The sequence below is a fragment of the Macrobrachium nipponense genome, chromosome 10, assembly GCF_015104395.2.
Source record: "Macrobrachium nipponense isolate FS-2020 chromosome 10, ASM1510439v2, whole genome shotgun sequence".
Taxonomy (NCBI): Eukaryota; Metazoa; Arthropoda; class Malacostraca; order Decapoda; family Palaemonidae; genus Macrobrachium; species Macrobrachium nipponense.
Window position 1 is genome coordinate 39,781,952 of NC_087204.1, and position 14,147 is coordinate 39,796,098.

At 34.9% G+C, this 14,147-nt stretch overlaps 1 pseudogene; it reads left to right on the forward strand.

Moving 5' to 3' along the window:
- The first annotated feature begins 1,445 nt into the window (after positions 1 to 1,445).
- The window catches only part of LOC135223953 (MOXD1 homolog 1-like), a 40,439-nt pseudogene continuing 27,737 nt past the window's right edge, over positions 1,446 to 14,147 (forward strand).

A 14,147-nucleotide genomic window follows, 5' to 3' on the forward strand; every position in this document is an offset into this window, starting at 1 on the left:
CATAGGATATTAGGACGCTGCGGCATACAAGATTTTAAAAAGCTGGGATATATCGGTTATACTGCCTATTTATCGGTCTGGAATAGTGTGAGTAATGGGGAAAATTAATATCCTCTTTCATGCAACATTGAATTTTATGAGTTTACCCCAAAAGCATATATAATATCACTTTGCATACTGTAATTTACTAAACATAGTGTCGGCCCTAGTAACGTGACTGGCATTGCGACCAAAGCTTAAAAAGGTTTCTTACATCTTCTTTGAATACTCCTTTTGTCGTTGTACATTATGTGTTCTACTATGAAAATGCTGTGATAATAATTTTCCCCAGAAATTGTGGCTTAAACGACATCGTTGATCAAAACCACATGTGCACTTCCTATCTAAGGTAAATGATTGGCTGTCATTCCGTTTTCCCAGGAGTGCTGGGTGGTCTGCTGGTTATATATATATATCATAAATATACTATATATACAACATATACTATATATATATATAATATATATATGGTGTGTGTGTGCTGTGTGTGTGTGCGTGTTGTATGTATATATATAATAACATTATATAATATATATATATAGCTTTTTTTCTTACTATATTTATTGATATATATTATATATATATAATATATATATATGTACGATATATAATATACGTCATATTAATTTCTACATTCAGTGCTCGACAAGAGAGTTGAGTTTCATACAAGTAATCAGAGACTCGCATAATCAGTAACGGTTTTTTCCACGGCGCAAAGGAAATTCATAACTCTACCGGAAATTTAATCAGTTTAATTTCTTTTCAACTCGTTCCACCTTCGTAGCACCTTCCAATCATGGATCTGAAAAATAGTCATGAAATTCCATCAGCCTCTCTTCGCGTCAGAGTGATCCTTCATCTAATCATAATGACTTCAGTCCCAGGCGAGACTTTGATACCTGGAGTTGCTACAAGCATTCCCTCTCAAAAGACACGGCACAGCTGCTCCCCCTAATGTGACTGCCAGGAAAGTGTTGTCAGAGTGATGTCTCGTCCGTCTAAGTTCTTTTTGATCGCCTTTATCACCCTCTTATTTCATTTATTTCTGTGCTAAGGTGGGAAAACCGTACTCTCCTCCAAACATATTTTGTTCCTGGGGAAAAAAATGTTGGCCTCGACCTGTTCAAGTATTGGCTCCTAGTTCCAAAAGCTTAGTATCTGTGTTATTTATAACTGTTCCTGAGCTGCTTTTACTTAAACACCATTGTTCTCCTCGATGAACGTATGAATCTAGTAGTACCATAATCATATTTTTTTAGTTCGCATCAAGATGATTTGTCCAAGTCCGTTTATTTTCTTGGTTGTTTCGGGCGTTTAACCTTTCCACCGATCAGCCAAGATCTTATCTGTGGAGTGAATACATACTTTGCTTTCTTCATCTGTCCATTTTCCTGTGGTTGTCGCGCATGGTAACACTGCGTCGGGCTTTAAATAGTTACGCTATGTGTAAGTTTTAGGTGAATAAAGGATATCTTGGTGTACATTTGCAACTGAAAACGTGTTTTAATAAGTTTACGTATGCGAATTAACACCGTTAATATTTAGAACTAGAATATTATTAAAGCCCGCGGACGCAGTGTGATAAGCCGCAAACACCACAGGCGGATGAGAAAAAAAAAAAAAAAAAAAAAAAAAAAAAAAAAAAAAAAAAAAAAAGAGTATAGTCCCCCGCAGGAGGGTAGGTCGTCAGTGCACTGACGGGGTCGCCAAGGATTATAAAGGTTCTTTGCAGCGTCCTTTCCGTCCCTAGCTGAAAACCCCTTCATTCTTTTTAACGTACTCCATTCATATTATCATTTCTTCCACTCTTGGTATCCACTTTTCTACTAATAGTCATTTCATAGGCAGCTCCTTTGAGGTGTTCCTACCCGTTACACCTTTTAGGCTTACCTACTTCATTCCCTTTCCAGCGACTGAAAGAAATTTATAGGAACCAGGATACTTGGCCTTTGGCCTAAAATGACATTCCACTCCACAAACAGTAATCTAATCTATTGCTACGAAGGGCTACATCACATTTCTTTAACCGCGTGATCAGATGTCTTTCAGAAGCTTTGTCTTTGAGCTCCCCGGCTTTAGATGTTCCTTCGCTCTCTGTTTTATTTCTGTTTAATTCGAAGGTAATTATATACTGAATGCAGCTTATTTTAACTAAAGGAATTTTTAAATTTGTCACCTGTCTTTTTCTGATTGGAACGTTTTGCATTGTGGGGAAGTAAGTTCTTGTATTATTTGTTTTACAGCAAAGAGTATATTTTTCAAATGAAAAATAATTAAAATGAATAGGCTCAAAATCGTATTCACACCTTTCTCAGAAGGAACTGTAAAAGGGATATTTCGAGTTTCATAAAGGAGGAGATTTCAAATTAATTAATTGACAGGAAGCAGTCCCCAGCCCTTCTTCTCTCCGCCTCCTCTCTCTCTCTATCTTCTCTCTCTCTCTCTCTCTCTCTTTGAAGAAAAAAGGGGGATACAATTGTTTTTCACATATCGGTGGTAAGAGAAACACAATAAGCAGAAAACACAATTATTGCACAGAATACATGCATGTTGTGTGCAATGAGAACGGTATACCGCGGAAAACATACAAAAAAGTCGGAAGTAAATTATATATATATAGATATATATATATATTATATACATATATATATATATATATATACATAAAAATATATATATATAATTATTATATATATATAATATATATATATATATATATATATATATATATATATGTGTGGTGTGTGTGTGTGTGTCTGACTATCCTGTTCGTGTGGTAAATATGTGGTTATATATATATAATATTATAATATATATATATATATATAATATATATACCATATATATATATATATATATGTGTGTGTGTGTGTTGTGTGTGTGTGTGTGTGTGTGGGTTGGTGTGGCGGTGGTCATGTGTGTGGCGTATGTGTGTGTGTGTGTTGGGAACTGTCTCTCTACCATTTAATAACATACTAATCTAGGGTACTAAAATTAACCCAATGGTGTTGGTTATCGGAGGCAAAGAGAGTAGTAGGGATTAGACGACGCACGATGTTACAATGTACGAAGGAAGCTTATTGCTCTTCCCTATGAAATTTAGTATAAATCACATACTCATTTTAAGATTAATGTTTTAATTTGAGCGACTTGCTTGATAATCACGTCGAAATGGATGTTTTTTTTCTTTTGTTTGATGTGAAATCTCAATAATGTTATGTTACAGGAAGTAGCAAGTTTTAAATTTCGGATGTTACAAGAACTCTTAAAATTTTGTCATTAGGTACATATCAGCGATTTGCGCAGTAATTTTTGTTTTTACGAGAGAAAATGGTAGGTAATGAACAAAGGTATACGATGCAGGAAAAAACGCAAGCTACCTCATGTATATTGTATTCATATATGTTTCAATCATTGCATATCCTCTGGAAAATATTGTTTGCTTAACGTTTAACAAACTAGATATGGTAGGCGTATAGGTTACGAATAAACTCATTGATGTTGTATCTGAGCTAATTGTACAATGGGTTGACATTTTACTAAGTGCATAACAGATAGATTATTTAAGGTTTTGGAATTTCTGTCGGTTTGCAAAATTGTCATGCCTACACATCAGTAGGTTTTATTATTGCAAATAAAATGGTCAGTTAAGTAAGCCCCATTTGCATAATTAAGCGATATACCTTCTAAATTTGCCATTAAAAGAGCAGGTTTATATATAGGAAGTCGTACCTCTTTGATGAAAATAGCCTCAAATATTGTAAAATGTAAAAGGCAAACATTTAAATAGTACAGCTATGACATGCTATAAATGATCTATCACTATAAATGAACATTAAAAATCTGACAGCACCAGATATATAAGTGTTATTAAAAAATCCTTGTGTCATCATCAGTCATACAGAGTTTAAAATCGTGATTTATATCAGTCGGGTGATTGTCAATTAATAACGTATTATATGGCAACCTTGTACTTTCCCTCTTGTTTGAAGAGATAATTATATCGCCGCACGTCATAGATATGGAGGGTATGAGTCGTGGAATCACACTTAATTTCTATGTTCAGGATTTCCCTTTTTTATCATATTTAAGAAAGAAAGGGTCGGTAGGAAGGAAGAACTTGGCGGCTTTTGCGCCATGGGGCAAAAGAAAGACAAGCTACTGTTCATTGATGGCGGTTAAGAGGAAATTGTCTAACAATTATTTCAGAGCGGACCCCAATATTAGAAAGCTGAAAGGACCATACCCGGAACTCAAATTCCGAGATGAATAATAGTACTTCATCAGCCCAGTTTTTTTGCATGCCTGTAGGTTAGGTAGGTCTGGCTGGTTAAAATATATATATGTAGATACTTGCGGTGGTGGAAACATAAATGCGATCATTATCAAGGAGATTCTTTGGTTGGATTTTAAGATTATGGCTTCCCGCTTTTTCAGGAAAGGTTCGGTACTCGGTTTACAGTTAGGGAATATACGATACCGGACGAGTCAAAAAGTGATGGGTAATTCTAACGGGTATCAGAATTCTATCAGGATAGCGCAGTAGGTCTAGAATTAAGATTCTACTTTTCTAAGCTCTTCGTTAAGGGTACTCAGAATGTTTAGGACCTTTTTACTTTTATAAATGGAACCCTTGCATAATCTGTCGAAATACGATGAAAACCCTCACATAGTTACGTGTTATTGAATGAAACTTTATTTATATGATATAGTTGAACAAAGGGAGGGGGTTAGATTAGTCCCCATAATCACTATTTTCAAGATTCGTTTTTCTCAAACTCTGAATACTTTACAGTATTTTGTAAGTGATCTTCATAGTTTCATTGGGAGAGAGTTCAATAATATCTTTCAATCAATATTCTTTTAGATCAAAATGAGGTCCTACAGTTACTCAATTGAAGTTAGCGACAAAGTTTTTTGAGAAATTGACGTTTTCAATAAATAAACAAACAGGACGTGTTTAATTCATAACTAATCTAAAGGAATTATAAGATTGGACTAACAAAAATTATAGATCATTTGAAATTGTGAAACATTCAGATAATCCAAGACTCGTGTAATCTACCGAGTTTAGTTGCTATGTCAAAAGGAAAGAAATCTATGAGATGGGCAGTTTTGTCTGCCGTTACCGCCTCTCAGATTCATAAATTACTGCGGGTAGAGGTACTGAAAATTGGTGTGGATCATCCACCCTCCAATCATCAAACATATTAAATTGCAGCACTTATCTTGGTAGTTTTAGTTTAAGGTAAAAATTAGTTCATGGTTCGTGCGTTCTGCACCGTATAGTGTCAACAACATAGGCCCACACAAGGCTGTAGGTGCAAGTCTCATGGGGCACCGGTTGGAGTTCATGGGCCGTGGCTGATTGCGGACAAAGAAATTCGGCACATTATATACTGGTTTATTCAAGTGGAAAACCAGCCCAGTGAGAATTTATATATACTGGAAACTGCAGTAATGGAACCATTAGAACAGATGGAATTCTCTCGGTCCAGATGCAATGGGACTCAATTCCAATATCCGACGAGTTAGTTGAATTCTGTCTACTCAGGAATGCGGCATTATTTTTTAACTAGCAATGCATTGCACCTCGGTTTCGATTTATGGTACCAATGTCCTGTGCGCCGTATTTTTCATTTTTCTATCATTATCTTCTATTTTGTCCATACAGTTATTCATGGATGCGGGTCACAAAAATAGGAGAAAAGGAAAAGTTGACTGGACGGGAATACAAACCTTCGTTTCATAATAAATCTAAGGTTTCATGTTATTGCGCAACATGTTCATTTCTTAGTCTTGTCTTATGCATTTGTTTTTAAACAATGGATTGTTGTTTTCTTTGTGACCTCAGAGATGCGTGTTATTGTATCATACGAACCATGCTCTTTAGAAAGGATTAAGCTTTAATTTGAAAGCTTTTAGACTTAGTATTAAATTCCAGTAGTGTGTCGCTAGTGTGACTTCTGACAACGTGAATCAAACTCAGGTCAACTCGACCAAGCAGACATAACCATCTCTCTGACTGTCTTGCGGACTTTGTTTTCTCCTCTACACGTTATGAAAAGACGAGGAATGAAATCTAGGATTAAATACCATTACACATCTATTCAATCGTATATCTTGCCTGACATTAAATTCTGTGCTGAATACTTTCATTCTCTTTTCTAACTATCATTTGAAAGTTTTATGAAGACTATTCCTAGTTTTTCTGGATGAAAACGTAACCTGGGAAATTTCTTATTCATCCTAATCATCAATCCACCTTTGAGTACAATTACGGAAAATCGTTTATGATTTATCAAATTTTTTAGCTGGAGATTTTTTGTGCCTTGGACTAATTGCAACTTTTTTTTTACACAACAATTGCCATTAAATTTGATCCTATGAATTACCTATTGCTTTATATCCTGTTCGGGGAATCAGGTTCCTTAGCGTCTGAAGTATTGCGGATTTTAGAATAAGGGACATTCAAATTAAGATTAATAGTATTTAAACAACCGAAAGACTAATTACACGATCTATTTAAAATGAACCATTCTAGCATATAAACTAGCTATCTGAATTGATAGTTTAATTTAGTCCTCAATGGAAGAAACAGCCACAATTTCTACCTTTCAATTTTCCTTATAGGGAGATTTGTTTAAATGCTGACGAGATATTCTCTTGATTAATAATAAAATAAAATCGTACCATGAATTAGGCGTTAAGCCATCAGAGGATTATAAACATTCCATGCCATAAAGAACATAAAACTTTTAAGTGAGGTACTTTTGTGAACAAATCGTTTTTCCCTTCCCCTCCACGAATTCCTCATTTCAATGCAGCTTAAACAATGCAGCTCGTTTAATGACACATACAGTTGTTTGCTTCAATCAAAGGAGAATCTCTCTTGACTAGAATGATGTTCCCGAGTTCGTTTTACATAACATTTAGAAAGCCCTCGTGGAGGCAGATTCACAATTCGGTTTCAATAGAAACACCGAGATTCATATGGTCCTTGGGCAAGGGGGAAGAAAGGATTGTCCTTAATCCAAATGACTCATTTCGAAGCCAGGATTACAGTCATGACTTTTACCAAAAACATTGGTAATCATACAAACGCTTTGGACTCCATATTGTAATAAATAATACATACGTATATATAAATATATATTATATATATATAGCTATATATAATATATATATATATATAATATAACATATATATGTTAAGGGGGGGGGATTCCCCCCACTATTCATAAGGAAGCGTGAGACACGAGCGGAGGGCAAACCACACACAGCATTACTCAACAAAAGCCTTCCTCTCCTTCTCTTCTCTCTCGTCCTCTCTATCCAGCAATCCCTCTCTCTCTCTCTCTCTCTCTCCCTCCAAGGAATCTCTCTCCTCTTTCTCTAGCACCGACACCCTCGCTCATTCTAAAAGGTAATGAAAAATGAGAGAGTGCGTCATAACATTAACGTTATAACAACGAATAAATAAATCAAATCAATCAAGAATCCAGTCTTACAGGGACTAACCCAAAAAAACGAAACATAATTGGCTCGTAACAAAAAAAAGTCTACCCCCTCTGGGGGAATTCTTTGTACCCCTGCTCCAGGAGGACCAGATATCGTTCGGTTTCAAATAACAAGCCACATCCCGTAAGTACACACACAAGTTTAATAGGACATGAGGTAAATATTGGAATCATCACCAAAAATGTCAAACAGATAATAAGCCACTCATTTGGCTAAAGTAACTCAAAACACTCACCCAAACGATGGACACTTAAAACACTGTTAATAAAAAAAACTCCCGGCGACGCCACGGCATCTTGCCTGTGACTTGAAGCCCTCTGTCAAAATCCTCCCATAAGTTGGGTATGAACTCTAAAAGGGAAGAGGCACACACGCACGTACGAACACACAGTTCGTATAGCGGCCTCGCAACACTAGTTGCATCAGTTTCACAAAGGCACTTATTGAGAAGAGTCATAAACTGTTGGCATTGATGTCGAACTAAGCCACTTTTATCCACGCCACCCCTAGGAATCTCATTGTCAGCTACTCTCCAGGTCGTCACTCTTACAATGTTCTCCACATTCCATAGTCTAAGGGAAACACATGGACAATACAGTATTATCAAAAACCCTAGGCCTTACACACGAATACATATATATATATATATATATTATATATATATATATATAAATATATATATATATATAATATATATATATAATATAATATATATATATATCATATATATTTATACATATATATATAAGATTATATATATATATATATATATATTACACCTATATATATATATAATTTATATATATATAATATATATACATATATTATAATATATATATATATAATATATTATATATATATATAATAGATAGATAGATAGATAGATAGACATATAGTATATATAGATATCTATCTATCTATTATCTATCTATCTATCTATCTATATACTAAATATATATATATTATAGAATATATATATATTATATATAGATATATATATATATACGATATTATATATAATATATATATATATATAATGTCAGAAATATAACTGAACGTGCTCCAATTAATCCACTATTATGGCTACGAAATAATAAGTTCATTATCACAACGCTCAGAGAAAAAAAACATCAAGGTCTCACTCAATTCTCCAAACTCCACACCTCAGCACACACACAACTCAGAAACTCACAGCAACTCACGGAATTCTGCACTCAAATTTCAAACTCGAATGTTCTCACAAGTAAAAAAAAGAAAAATCGTAATGAGCCAAGAAAAAAAAAACACGTAACAAGCCAGATCCCCCCAAAAATGTTCTCTCAAGCGCTGATATTACAGCACTAACAAAATCAGTTAGTAAAATCTCCAACTTTTAACAGCAAAAAACCCTTTACTGCTCAAGATAAATTAAGTACAATGAGACTTAATGTCAACTCCCCATTTACGTTAAATAAACAACCCCGACAAAATCACATTCTCCCATCCAAAAAGAAAATGTAGTTAATCTCAATCCCCCAATACATCTCTCGTAGGAAAAAGAAGAAAAAACTGATTTCCCAATCACAAAATACATAATATAATATGCATAAAACCCCCGCGCTTTTTCCAAGAAATGCCCCTGTAAAGTTACGGGAATTTCTCGCCATCGCAACTTATCGAACTGGACAGTCCAGAAAGCAAAACTATTTACCATGCGCTTTCGTGATAATGCTACCGTCAACATTCAAGAATTATATTGCAAAAACTCTGATCATCACCACCAGAGGAAAAAGGATCAGCACAGCGCTTGTCAGCAGAAAAAAATCACCCTGCGGACGTTGTGCTCAAACAGCAGCACAAAAAGGTCCAGTCAGACACACAAGTGTTGGAAAATCATGATTCTACAGACAAAGGTCTAACTAACATGAAGTAAGCACATTTCACAAAATTAAATCCAGGATAGGACTACAAGCAGTATGCCACTCGCCTCCAAATAGTCACGAAACCAAAAAAGAAAGAAACACACAGAAATCTCTCTTTGTCGAAAAACACAAAACTCCATAACCACAAAAAAAGGGTCACCAGCCAACGCTTAATTCCACCTCATATATAAATATGGGAAAACCATATTAATAAGAAGAGCATCCCGGATATAAAAATATTTCCGTCATTGGTTAAAAACACATCCACCATACTCCCTTTAGTTCTCCAAATAGCCACAGTTAATAACAAAACCCAACCACTCCAGGAATAAAGAATAATCACCTTATTCGGCAAATAAAAAAATATTTTACATACTATTCCCCAATAATCTCCATGTGGAATAAAACAAGGCTCCAAAAAAGATATCTCCAAAAAAGGAGATAAAAAAATGAAATCCTTATCTCCAAAAAAATGTGCACTCAAGCATCTAACTCACACACTCACAAATATTGACCCATAATCTCCAAAAAAAATGTGTGTCCATTGCAACAAAGATGGCTGCAAAATAATGAACTATAACATAGCTCTCATCACCATGGCAAATATAAAAAATGTCCAAAAAATATCTCCATTATATTACGTTTCAAAGATAACTCCAAAAATAATATACTCCAATTATATCTCCAAATAATCTCTCAATCTCCAGAGAATAACTCCATGTTATAGTAATAAAAACTATAAAACTCTCACATTAGCATAACTGCTGAAAAAAGGCAAAAAACTCGGCAAAGAAAAACTGTCTAGAAAATCTAGAAAAAAATCAACAAGGGCCACAACTCATATAACAGAACTCCAAATTCACAGTGTCTTAGCAAGAATTCTCCATATGCACTACGACATAGGCATTGGAAAACTTAAACCAAGTTTCTATCTTCACAATAAGTTGTCACAAATACAACAAAGGTATTGTGCAAGAAAACTCACAATTTATGGAACACAAATATCCAGAGAAAAAATGTATAGTGCCATTACTGTATGCATTCAAAAACCATGCAGAAATTCTCCCGTAAATATCACTGCAGCATCAGGATATAGCTGAAAACACAAACACGTTCCCGAAACATGATCTAAGTCACGAAACTGAAGATATCAAAAAATATTCACACCAAATGGAGAGGAAAAATAAATCAAATTCACCCATGATAAAAATACTTGTAGTCAGGTGGCTAATTCCTAAAAAAGGAGAAAAAGAAAAATCAACGGCATTATCAAACCATCTCCGTGACTCACCTGATGTCAAGCAATTATCTGCGAACTCATAAAAAAAAGAAACAAAAAATGTGATGTTAGTTCCTCCCCAAATTCATAAAATTCACCACCCTTGATTAGCAATACAGCACCCACGTATTAGTATATATATCTATATATATATATATATATATATATATATATTATATAATATTATATATATATATATTATATAAAACTCAGTAACAGAAATATCATTATCAGCAATCACCAAAATGCTATCATCAAAATCACAGTATAGGCATAAAAACCTCACCAATGTTAATGATTATCAGTCTCCAAAAAGTTAAGTACAAACTCAGCACAAAATAACCAAACGTTCAGCAAGAGTCACACAACCCACCAAAGATCAGCCAGATCATCGAGATTCAGCAAAACTCAGCGCTCATGATTCACTGCAATATCTCAAAAGTTACAAAAAACTCAACAAAATAAAACCCCAGATTTCTCCCATTAATTCATTGTAATAATTTTCATGAATAATTATCGTAAAATTATAAAATAAATCTCCATGAATATCTAAAATCTCTCGTAAAACAAAGTCCCAAGTAATGGTAATTATACTAAGCAACCCTCCCGTGGACACAATCTCATACAAAGATACTTAATTATTAATAATAATAATACCAAAAACTCTCCATAGCAATAATTCTCTTGCAAAGATCCTCAAGTAAGGGTGTAATTCAAAATAGCATACAACAGTAATGCTGAACCACACAATCAACACCAGATACAACACCATGACTATACCACATTGGCCACACCCACACAAATCACAACCACCACTCACGGCATCGGGCCATTACCATTCACCACCACTCGGCACCATTTCAAAGAAATCACTCCAACACAATAAAAAATAATAATCTGTGTGTCCCCATTATATTTGTGTCTTCCAAGGCAAAGGAGAAAATACACCCATACAATTGCATTTCAATATCTTTCTCTCATTCACGAGAAAGAAAATCTCTTTTTATTTCCTTTTCTCTTCATCCAAGAGTAAAGGAAAATCTCCTTAAAAAAAAAAACAACTCTAAGGGCATTTCACTATTCAACTAATCAATAGCTGATATCATAGTATTCATTGTCAAGGCCAGAACTCGTGTTCAACAGCCGACAAAGAAAAAAAAGGAAGGAGGAGTTCACCCACTCAACCCCCCCAAAACAAAGTTTTCACCTCGTGAGAAACATCCCCCAAGGTATACACAGTACCCATCTCCTTGCAATACACACTTAGCAGGCCGTAGTCCCTTGCAATATGACTCTCTGCACCGTGTAGCGAAATGTGCTGAGCCGTTAAAAATTCAGTGGCACGTTGTCCCCAGTGAAATATGCTCTCCCAAGCACAGTTCGCTCATGAAAAAAACATCTTTATACATCTTTTACGTTAAACAAAGAACGAATGCGTCTATTCTAAACACGCAGCAATAAAGAAAACACTTCACTTCTGCTACATGGGAAAGAAAAAAAATTTTTTTTTTTTTACCCTTAAACTAGTCCCATTTCACTGAATATTTAAAAAAACCTCCCCACAAACATAGATATTTAACACTCACCACTCCATAATGGGGAACAAAAAAGAAACTCGGGAATTCGCGCAAGGCACTAATAACAACACCCGCACGGGCATCTCGGGATGCACTCGACGTTACACACAAGAGTCACACTGAGTGCTGCAACTGCTTCTAGGCTGACTCTTGGGAAAAATGCTGAGTCCAATAAAATCCCTCCCCCTCCCCTTTGCACAGCTAACAGATAGATATTTCTCTCTTTTTTTTCACTTAGTAACTGAAAACTAACAATTTAACAACTTTCCACAAAGGCTTTGTCTTTCGAAAACTATCGCTAAGCCATAACCCCTTTATTTCTAACTGGTCACCTATCTCTTCATTAGCGTACCTAGGCATTTTATTGCAAATAAAATGGTCAGTTAAGTAAGCCATTTGCATTAATTAAGCGATATTACCTTCTAAATTTGCATTAAAGAGCAGGCGTTTATTATATGAGGAAGTACGACCTATTTTGATGAAAATTAGCCTCAAATATTCGTAAAATTGTAAAGGCAAACATTTAAACAGTACAGCTATGACATGCTATAATGATCTACACTATAAATGGAACATAAAAATCTGACAGCACCAGATATTAAGTGTTATTAAAAATGTGTCCTCATCAGTCATACAGAGTAAAACTCGTGATTTATATCAGTCGGGTGATTTGTTCATATTAATAACCGTTATTTTATGGCAATCTGTACTTTTCCCCTCTTTTGAAGAGATATTATATCTCCCGCGTAATAGATATGGAGGGTATGAGTCTGGAATCACACTTAATTTCTCTGTTCAATGATTTCCTTTTTTTATTTATATATTTAAAGAAAGAAAGTGGTGGTAGGAGGAGAAACTGGCGGCTTTTGGCCATGGAGGCAAAAGAAAGACAGCTATTGGTTTTCATTGATGGCTGTTAAGAGGAAATTGTCTAACAATTATTTCAGAGCGACCCCACTATTAGAAAGCTGAAAGGGACCATACCCGGACTCAAATTCCGAGATGAATAATAGTACTTCATCAGCCCCAGTTTTTTGCCATGCCGTAGGTTAGGTTAGGTCTGGCTGGTTTAAAATTATATAGTGTAGATAACTTGGGTGGTGGAAACATAATGCGATCATTATCAAGGAGATTCTGTGGTTGGATTTAAGATTATGGCTTCCGCTTTTTCAGGAAGGTTCGGTACTCGGTTACAGTTCGGGAATATACGCTACCCGGACGAGTCAAAAGATGATGGGTAACTCTAACGTGTATCAGAACTCTATCAGGATAGCGCATTAGTTCTAGAATTAAGATTCTACTTTTCTAAGCTCTTCGTTAAGGGGTACTCAGAATGTTTTAGACTTTTTACCTTTTATAAATGGACTTGCATAATCTGTCGAAATCCGATGAAAACCCTCACAGATCGATGATATAGCGTAGGCTTCAGTTCACATAGTTACTGTTTGTTATGCATGAAACTTTTATTTATATGATATAGTTGAACAAAGGTAGGGGTTAGATTAGTCCCCATTAATCACTATTTTCAAGTTCGTTTTTTTCTCAAATCTCTGATATTTACAGTATTTTGGTAAGTGATCTCATTAGTTTCATTTTTGGAGAGTCAATAATATCTTTCAATCAATATCTTTTAGATCAACTGAGGTCCTACAGTTACTCAATTTGCATTTAGAGACAAAGTTTTGAGAGAATTGGCCGTTTCAATAAATAAACAAACAGACGTGTTTAATTCATTACAATAATTAAAGGAATATAAGTTGACTAAAAAAAATTTTTTATAGATCATTTTGAAATTGTGGAACATTCAGATAACCCAAGACTCGTGTAATC